General features: G+C 32.3%; 1 long non-coding RNA gene across 1 annotated transcript in view; it reads right to left on the bottom strand.

Annotated features, from left to right (window-relative positions):
• Positions 1-432: 432 nt before the first annotated feature.
• The window catches only part of LOC110438274 (uncharacterized), a 49068-nt gene continuing 38328 nt past the window's right edge, over positions 433-11172 (bottom strand). Inside the window, exon 4 of the long non-coding RNA XR_011008212.2 lies at positions 433-1696. This is a non-coding gene — a long non-coding RNA (uncharacterized lncRNA). The remainder of the gene's footprint in view (positions 1697-11172) is intronic.

The following is an 11172-nucleotide window of genomic DNA, read 5'->3' as shown; positions in this document are numbered from 1 at the left end:
TGTGGAAAGAAAAATGTCAAAATGAATTTTGAAAATTTGTAAATTTGCACACAAATTATTTTAAGTTTCATGTCAGAATTGTGCAGTAATCAGGTTATCCTATTAAATATCACACATAGCTTCATATCAACCGAGCAAAATCAGAATTACAGACCTAGCTAGCCACTATTTATTCTGGGATAATTATCTTATAACTTTTGACATTGAGTTATAACTTTTGAGACTTTGGTTGAGCAAATCAAGTCAAAGGCAGATTCAGCACTTCACTGTGTTATAAATGTGATTGTTTGTTTGTTTGTTTGGCCCTTTATACAAAAAGGTTTGGGCACCCGTGCTCTAGTTCATAAAAAAAATACTCAGAGCATCAAAATACTTCTTGAAAAGTGCTAAAAGACCCAAGAGGGGAAAGAAAACACAGATTACAAAGAAAGATTTATTTCAGTATTTATTTTTCATCTTTAATACAAGGCAATCGTGCAGTTCAATTGAACAGTTTAAAAAAACACAGACATTTTTACCTGAATAACTTTCCACTGGAATATGAATATATAACTCTCTGCCAGAAGAACATCTGTCTACTTCTATTCTCAAATATCTACTGCTTTATCTGAATATCTATCCAAATATCCACATACCTACCTGAATATTCACCCAAATATCTACCTGAATATATGCAGTAAAAGGCAAAATTAATTAGGACATTTGAAATCTTTTTCAAATATTTCCCAAGAGATGTTTAACGAATAGAAGATGATATTAACACATTTTTAAGCATGATAGTTTAAATAACTGATTTTTAATAACTCAGTTATTTAAAAAACAAATTGCTTTTGTTTTTGCCATGAAGACAATACATAATATTTTACTAGTTATTTTGCAGGATATTATTCCGCTTAAAGTGCAATTTAAAGACTTATCTATGGTAATAATTAGGTTAACTACGCTAAAAAAGGCTGGGTTCCACACAATTCCTTCAAGTAGTCCCAACATAAATTGATTAAGTTAACTTGTTATTACAAATTGAAGTGGATTGAGCGTAAATCAATTAAGTTGTCCCCCAAAAAACCTCAAGAGCTCTGTTGTTACAGCTCATTGGACAACATTGGTTTGTTCTGTAGCCCAACCATTATGTAGCCATTACGTTTCTAATATTGACCCTGATTAAAATCTTTTTTAAAATGTAAAACCTGTATTTATTTCAGCCAAACTAAAAGATTTACACTGAAAAAAATATACAACAGGAAGTACTGGGAAAATTTCCTTGCTCTTTTAAACATCACTTGAGAAGTTTTAAAGTTAATAAAAAAGTAGGGATAACAACTTTGCCTTAAACCGTGCAAAAACATCTTTATGCAGTAACATTTATCTGAAAATCTATTGAGAAATGTTTTTATCATAAATTTAAATCCTAATATGTGCCTATCATGAATACAGCATCTATCCAGACATCTACTTAAAGATCTGCACTATCAAGCTCTAATATCTATAATATACTTTGTAGTACTGTAGATTTAAAAAACTTACCGTTGTTGGTCACAATTACTTACTTGAAGACAGATCCAACAAAAACAACAACTACAGTGTTTTTTTACGTAGAGTGACAAAAAAAAAAAAAAATAGAAGAAAGGAAAAACATCTCCTCTTGATCCGCTTGTTGTCTTGAGATTTCTTCTGTTTTTCTTATGTGTCACAACACCTGAGAACACACACAAAAAGACAAAATTAGTACACTGGTTAGACCACTCAGACACTTGAAAGAACCCAACACCAGAAGCACACTTCCTATCCACAATTTTCATATGGCCCAATATTCTTTGCGTGACTTGTGGGAGGGGCTTCTGTTAAACTGTAAACAGTCAGTGAGGTGTTTTTTAAAAGCTGTATACAATGAGGTGTTATACAATGAGGTGTTAATCTCATGATGATGATGATTTTGGACTGTAGGGCAAGCCGGAGCAGCACTCAGAGGAAACCCATGCAAACACGGGGAGAACATGCAAACTCCACACAGAAATGCCAACTGGCCCAGCTGGTACTCGAACTAGCAACCTTCTTGCTGTGAGGCGACAGTGCTAACCACTGAGCCACCGTGCCGCCCAAATTACGAACACACTCAACATTACTGTACTGTAGGGAATATACAAATTAAATAATTTCTACTTGCTTGTGGTACTGATGTCATGCTAAAGTACCAAGCATAACGTTATTTACATTAATAATATAAATACAGCACAATTTAAAGCGGAATATACCTCTCACTGAGTTTTTGACTATCCACTGGGAAAATAAGTATTGAACACGTCACCATTTTACTCAGAAAACATATTTATAAAGGTGCTGTCGACTTTAAAATTTTCACCAAATGTTGGTAACAACCAAATAAATCTATACATGCAAAGAAAACAATATTAATTAGTTGACAAATTATTTTATGCATAGGCCCACACACAAAATCTGCACGCTCAGAATTCCTCAGATTCTTAGCTTATCATTGATTCTGTTGATTAGCTTGTGTAAATGTGTAAAAATTTATGTTTATTCAGTTTGAATTAATTTCAGTAATAATATTGTCTAATTAAAAAAATATTTATATGGTTTATTTACAATACAGTTTGTAAAGCAATATTTTCTGGCTTTTAGTAGATATTTTATATAAGAGACTTGCTTTGTTTACCAAATAAAGTGAATCTAATTGGATTTGCATTGTAAACAACAAATAAAAGTTAAAAAAGTATTACTTTTAATTTCATACTCCCAAAATCATTCCGTAGATTTTTACCAAAATTCTGCGCAGAAATAGCAAAAAATGTATGCAGATTCCTTCTGGCCCTAGTTATGCATAATAGAATGAAATGACACAGGGAAAAAGTATTGAACACTTGAAGAGAGGGAGGTGTAGAAAGGCAGAGAAAGCCCAGACAGCAGCTAAAACCTCTCAGTAGTTATTGAGCAACCCTTTGCCCTTCCTCAGTGTAAATTAATATTAGCTGCTACATTACCAGGATGATAAAGATGAAACAGAGAAAACAGAGAAAAAAAATCAAGAAACATGTTTCCAGCCACCCATTTTTAGACGCATTATTGAAATATGGCATGAAAATGCTTAATGGTATTGCCAAGAGAGGCATTAAAATTTTTGAAAAAGTGTATTTGATAAGAAAAAAAAATGTGCATAAAATAAAAACATGTTTTCGCACATATTTCTAAATGCACATCAAAAAATTGATGTGATTTTGTTTTAACAGATCATGTGACGGTAAAATTTGGGAGAGATGGAACCGCAAAAATGAGCAAACCAACAGACCAACCGCAATGTAAAAAATCAGAAATGTTGTTTCAGTCAATCTAAAAGTCTGTCAGCCATATTTGAAAGCAAAGTGGTCCATTACCTCCAGGGGGGGTCGCGACCCACAAGAGGGCCCCAGCAAGTTCTGTGGGGGGGACACGTTATATTTAAAAAAACATTTTTAGCAGTGGACAATTAGGAAAACAATCATGTTGCTTTAGTTCATTTTATCCCTCGGTTGACAAATTTGTGATTTGTACTCCACAAAAAAGACAAAGTCTTACTGATTCGCCTTCAGCAGCTACAACTAATGACCCAAGCATACTGGACCCAGGTGAGGAAGCTCCAACCATTTTAGGTCACAGCGCTAGCAATACTGGAAACAGCAAGATAGTTTCCTGAACTATGGTTTTATTTTATTTTCTTGAAGCAAAGAGTCCCTGACCCAGCCACATGCATAATCTTCACCAAAGTTCTTGCTAACGAACGCATGAGACCGTCTAAATTTATAAGACATTTTCAGAAGACTCATCCACAATAACGCAAGGTGTACCCAAAACAAATGGCCCACTGATGTTTTGCTTTTATATTTTACATTAGACTATAATTTGTCCATAAACAAGATCTAGATATAGTAACAAACAAACCGTCCTTTTTTGACATACAGTACCTACTGCAAATTTATATGAGCGATAAGATCTTTAAATGTGGAGGGGGGCCTTACAATATTTTCTGGGGGAAAAGGGGGTCTCAGGCAAAGGTTGAGAAACACTGTCCTAGAGCATTCATTACGTTTTGTCTTCTGTGGCGTAATTAATATATTACATCAGAAAAAGATATCCACCGTAGCTTCTCCAACTGCAGCAAATTCAGTTTTTCTTTTTGATATTTTGCACTCAGGAAGTGTCGATTTTGTTCTATTTAACTCATTGGAAGGAAACGGTGCTTAATTTGCAAATATTTATGCTAATATATTCCAGCTTTGCACATAAATTTGCATCTTATGTAAACAGCTATTGAATGTACACCACTTGAAAGAGGTGTGGCTTAGTTCAGTAGGAGGGGCTTGGGAATTGATTGACTTGCACACGGATGCCAGGACGCGGAGCTGTGTTTACCAGCGGCAGTCGGAAGGGGCAGGAGAAGCAGACTTTATCAGCCATGATGTTTGACCCCCGAGCCCAGAGCCAGACAGGGGTCAGAGGCAGGACTGTCTGGGCGCTGGGCTTGACCTCAGGCCTGTGGGGGTGGAGAGAGAGGCTTGTTGGTTCCAGTCTGGGGGGCTTAATATCACCTCTGGGGATTGAGGTGCAGACAGACCAACCACTGACCCTGCTTAATCATCAGTGCACAACGGCTGGCCTGCTTGGTCATGGGACAGTGTCATGGCGAACGGCTGAGGCGTTATGGAGATCAAACGTGGATGTCAGGTGTAGGGGATGAAGCGTGGTCTTTATGGTTTCTATTGCAGTATGTGTTCTATCAGATTTGTGTTTTGTGCAGGATATTGTGTTTTTTGAACCATTAAGTATGTCATGTGTATGAGGAAACTAAAAATTTCATTCTAATAAATTAGAAAATATTTAAAAATATATAATATATAAAAATATATTATATTATATTATTACATTAAATTATATTACATTAAATTATATTATATTATTTTTTTATTATATTATATTAAATTATTTAAAATTTTATTATGAAAAAATATTTTGTATTTTTATTTTTAACTGAACTGAAACTGAACTTAAAATGAAAAAAAATGTAATTAATATTACAAAATTATTATAATAATATTTTTTTCTATAATAAAATCTATAATAGTAGCTAAGTTATACTAATATTAATACAAAATATCTGTGTGTGTTTGCTATTATATTAAAATTATTATATGTATATTTAAAAAAATATTTTGCTTTAAAAAGATATAAAAAAAAACAATAACATTAAAAACAGCTAAATAAAAACAAAATTTTATAAGCCCCTAAAAAAATTCAGCCTTATAGTAATTTCATCTTAACCTTCACACTACAGACTTCCCAATCCAGCTTAAAGTCTAACCTTTTCACCAGTCGAGGCTTTGGATAGTGATTTATGTGAAATCTCTGACTGTAAACAAAACAGTTAGCTTGAAGCTATAGGCTAGCAACCGTTGAAGACACGTCACGTCAAAGCCGATCTAATATATCCTCCAGATCTGGATGGGGGGCAGAAATAACCCATGTCTGGAACCCCCTCAATAGCGAAAACACACATATATACGATGCAGACAGGGATTTTATGAAGGGGGGCTCATGTCTGATGTCCTATTAAGATTTGAGCACTGGTTAAACCCCCCTCTAGACTTTCTGCTACTGGGTCCTATTATTTGAGTGAGGCAAGCTGTTGACTGCATATTAATTCTGCATCATCAATGACTGAAATAAAGGAGGACATATGCTTTCTCTACAGTAGACTACAGAATAATGTAATGTTTGGTCGGTTAACAAAGCTTCGCTAACTGGTTAGTTGCATCATTTTTCAGGGTGTAGAGGAGGAGGAGGAGACTGGAGTCAGTGTTGAAATGACCTGCATTGGTTTTTATTTTGTTTGGCTTTTTTTTTTTTTTTTTGCTTAATGATACAGACTGTCAAGAGAGAGGACAGAAAGTGATGAGGAGCAGCAGTGAGCAGGACCTGTACTTGCATCATGCAGGAGAGACACAGATTAATGTGTGTTAGAGCACATGTGCTGACTGCTGGGGCACTTTATTATTTAAAAAAATAGGAAATAATACTTTTGATCTTTTATGTAAAAAATAAACGGTATATAATAATAACTGTGTTTTATAATATTTTTTATTGTTTAACATAAGTGAATTGAACATATATATATATGTATGTATGTATATGTATATATATATATATATATATATATATATATATATATATATATATATATATATATATATATATATATATATATATATATATATATACATACATACACACACATATATACATACATACATATATATATATATATATATATATATATATATATATATATATATATATATACATATACATACATACATATATATATATATATATATATATATATATATAGGTTGCACCGACTAGTCGACTAATTAACTAGTTAACTGTTAACTTTATTGTTCTGCCGTGACGCCTTTTATTTCAACTAGTCAATTAGTCGACTAGTCGGTGCAACCACTAATATGTATATATTAGCTATCTATATTAGAGGTTGTACCGACTAGTCGACTAATTGACTAGTCGACTTTTATGTTCTGCCGTGATGCCTTTTGTTTCGACAAGTCAATTAGTTGACTAGTCGGTGTAACCACTAATATAAATTTATTAGCTATCTATATTAGAGGTTGCACCAACTAGTCGACTAATTGACTAGTCAACTTTAAAGTTCAGCCGTGACAATCTATATAATCTATCTATAAAAATAGATCTATTATTTTATATTAGATACTCTGCCGTGATGCCTTTTGATCGACGTCGACTAGTGGCGCTGCGTAGATCACATGGTTTGACTTGAACTACATGGCAGCTTTACACACGAAGGTAAGTACTTTTTAAAATGTTATTTTTCTTATGTCAACGTCAAAGATTCACATGAACTTTGAGAACTTTAAATCGTCAAACAGATGCCAGTTAGGTCACTCCAAGCAAAATACACTAGAGCAGATGTTAGCCAATCACAGAAAAGTAATGTGATTGGCTGTTGCCCTCTGTGACGCGTAGACGTGGACATATTTTGTGAATAAACTGTGAAGCATGCAGAAACATGAAGTGTGCCGCTGTGGAGGTGTGACAAACTTTATAGTGGGTGTAAATATCATCCCAGGTGAAGAATGCGATGGAGATGTGCAGGAAATGTCTGATAACCAAGATGAGCCAGTAACCTCAAAAAATGCCCGACTTGAGCAGGATTCTGAGCAGCTTTCTAGCACGCACCATCATAGCGGTAAAATATGCGTCTGAGCAATTTATTTACCAGTAAAATTAGCTCGGGTGATAATGTTGCATTATTAAAGAAATTAAAGTGTTGACAGTGCATTTTTTTGCACTAAAATCATAAAACGTAACATAAAAGTTGACATTCAAAAATCTAAAAACGTTCAACGCCTAATATATATATAATACACTTATTAAAAAAAATATTAACTTATAATAAAATAACTGTAAATAAAGCAATTTAAATCATAAAATCTAAAACTAATTAAACATATAACAAAATAAAATACCTTATTATTGAGTCTTTAAAAAAAAAATCTCGCCTCATTTGCAACTGAATCAATGTATGCTAAAAATAAACAGCCGTCATACCAGTCCTATATTTGGCACTACTTTAAAAAAACCTCTTTAGAAAACTAGCTTTCTGACAGCCCCAAGAAGAAAAAACTAAGACAGCAGATATGCACAGAAAAATAGATATAGATCTGGACAGCGACGACCTCCTTAGGGTTGCTAGATCTGCAATTAAATCCACATCTACATTCCATACACACCATACATCCCATACACACCAAGCCGCAGTATTGTGTGTCCCTCTATTTGCTAGTCAAAAGACGTCTGATCATACAACAAACCCCCCTGACCTTGACCTCTAGGGTCCTTCCTCACCTGCAGCTGAATAGAGCAGCTGGAGCGTCTAGCCAGCGAATCACTGAATATTTGACACTTTTACACTTTCCCACGTTTAAACAAGATGATATTTAGACATTCTTGGTGGTGCTTACTTTGCTCATTATACTGTGCTGGTAGCCATTATCTGTAATATTGTTTCTTATTTAGTCAAATATGAGAAGTTGTTTGGGAAACAAGCAGCAACAATTTGAGTTTTTGCAATATTTGAACCAAAATGCATAATTTTAATAAAAACAACAACAACAACAAAACACACAAACATGAAATTTCATGTTTAAAACTGGTCTAGATGTGGAAAACCAGATCCAAACGTGTAAATGAACAGGTTTCACAGGTTTACTAAGCAAATCCGAATGGGGTGTGAAATCAGATTCTAATCTGCCTGTGTAGATGTTCAGATTTGAGGTTTATTAAATATATTTAAAACATTTTATTAAAAAACTAAACGAACAAAAAGGAAATCTGATGTTTACAAACACAATCCTAAGTTGAAGTGAAACCAGATTGGAATGAGAAAGTGTGAATGCTCAGATTTTAGTTTTTTTAATAAATATACAAATATTGTTTAAAAAACAAACAAAAAAGAAATCTAATGCTTACAATCCCAATCCAAATGTGGTGTGAAACCAGATTCTAATGTGTCAGAGTGAATGTTCAGATTTAAGGTTTATTAAAAATTTTGTTGATATAAAACTAAACTGAATAAACAAAAAACAAATCTGATGCTTCCAAACACAATCCTAAATTGGAGTGAAACCAGATTCGAATGAAAGAGAGTGAATGCTCAGATTTTTGGTTTATGAAGAAATATACAATGTTGTTAAAAAATAATATAAAAAAAAATTGATAAATTGATAATTGATAAAAAAAATAAATAAATAAATAAATTAAAAGAAATCAAATGCTTACAATCCTAATTCATATGTGGTGTGAAATCAGATTCAAATGTGTCAGTGGGAATGCTCAGATTTAAAGTTCATAAACAAATTTCCATATTTAATTTTTATTTAATGTATGATTCCTTTTCTATGCATAAAAAAAGCATTGTAGTCTCTAAATACTTGCTTGGCTTTCTCTAATGTATGGATTTTGGATGTGGATTTGATTTTAATTATTAGAAATTATTGTATTGTCTATTGAAAGCCTATCTGAATCTGACTGAAAACGTACTTATTTTACTTATATTCAAAAGAAAAAATAATTAATAAACACAAAATCAAACATATTAAATATTTATATAAAAATCATGAATTTTATGTTTATCTGACACAATCTGACCCAAATGTGGTGTGAAACCATATTCCAAATGTTTAAGTCTGAACGCTCAGATTTCAAGTCAGTTTAATAAAATTCCATATTTAATTTTTAGAGAATCCATGCCTCATTTTGTATAGATAAAAAAAAACATTGTAGCCACAAAATATTTGTTTTGTTTTTTTAAATGCTTTAATTGATTGCTTCAGTTTAAATCCATTTTCACTTCAGTTTCTTCCTAAAATTAATTAAAAGAACTGCCAGCACTAAACATTAACTTGATTCTCTCTAAAGCTCTTTTAAAGATATACTGTAGACCATCACAGCCCTCCCTCGCTTGCTTGTCTCCCTCCACTGACAGCCTGAGGACCCCTGGATACTTCCGTAAAGCTGCCTGTAATGTGCCTGTCTGAAATGCAAAACAATGCCGTCGACATGTCTCGGGCCAAACATGAAAACTCATTATTCAACGTGGATCACAGGGCATTAGATGAATGTAATTACTTTCAGTTGCAATTTACTACGGGTTTACGTGACCTGTTCTGGCTTTTTCTTTGTCGTCTTCTCATAATCTACTGCTAGGATGCGACTCATTTTTACAGACACCTGTATTCTGGTACACAAGATCCAGCAAAGCTGGTGGTCTGCGTGTTTGCCTTCATCTGAATACATTTACATGCAAATTGTGCTACGCTGGCAGATACTAAGCACCGCCGAGACTCCACTGAGCAGGACAGTGTCCAGAATATCATAATATACAGGCAGATCAGACAGCTTCTCCACTGAATCAGCCACATGTTCAGCATGGTGTCACGATCTTACTGCAATCCCATAATTATATAATCATAACAGAACAATCCAGATGGGAAAAGAGCCACTAAGCAGGATGGGAGGTGGAAGACGCATTAGAATATTATAAAATGGCAAAGTCAATGGATATGTAAAAATAGGGAGGAGGACATGTACATACACTGTAAAAATGACAGATTAATTTTTATTATTATTATTACTAATAATAATAACAACAACAATAATAATAATAATAATTATTATTATTATTAATAAAACTAATAGTAATAATAATAATAATAATAATAATAGTAACAATAATAAAAAAATCCCAAAATATATTTTTAAATGTGACTGAATATCCAAACAGAAGTCTATATATTAGCTGCCAATTTCTACAATGGACATAAAATATGCATACATTATGAATAATGTATTCTATTTAAACAAAATTTCTAAAGTATAGTAATAAATATGTATTGATTATCGCTCTTCTATACTTTTTTTGATACATTTATAACCAAATATTAACAAAATTAGTAACAGAAATGACTTAAAACGTAATAAATTATATTATTTAATACATTATACGTATATTTAATATTCTTATTTATAATATACTTACTTATATTAACTTACGTTATTTTAAAACCAAGAGAAACAAATATTATATTATGTATAAATATTTTAAACACACACACACATGCTCAGTTATTTATTAGTATTATTTATTATCATGCTATATTTTACTTATTTTAATTTATTAAAATATTATATTAAATATTATATTAAGCATAAATATTATATAAAATAATATAGATAATATATAAATAATAATATATAAATATTATATTAAGCATAAATATTTTAAACACACACACACTCACACAGCTATTTATTTGCGTTATTATCATACCACATTTGACTTATTTTCATTTATTATTTGTAGCATAATAATGATAATAATCATGAATGGGTAACATGAATATCTTCACGAATATAAAAATAATCACTCATAAATGTCAGATTTCATGTATTATTTTGTCCGCAATACCTCCGCCAAAATTATTTTTGAACTAAGATTTGAGAAATCACACCGTCACGTTTTAATCTGCGTCAATTATTTTCAAAAATGATGTTAATTTGTGTGTGTGTGTGCATGCATCACAAAATAAG

Source organism: Danio rerio, chromosome 22, assembly GCF_049306965.1.
Source record: "Danio rerio strain Tuebingen ecotype United States chromosome 22, GRCz12tu, whole genome shotgun sequence".
NCBI lineage: Eukaryota > Metazoa > Chordata > Actinopteri > Cypriniformes > Danionidae > Danio > Danio rerio.
Note: the sequence above shows the minus strand (reverse complement) of the source record. Positions and strands in the feature narration are given on the sequence as shown.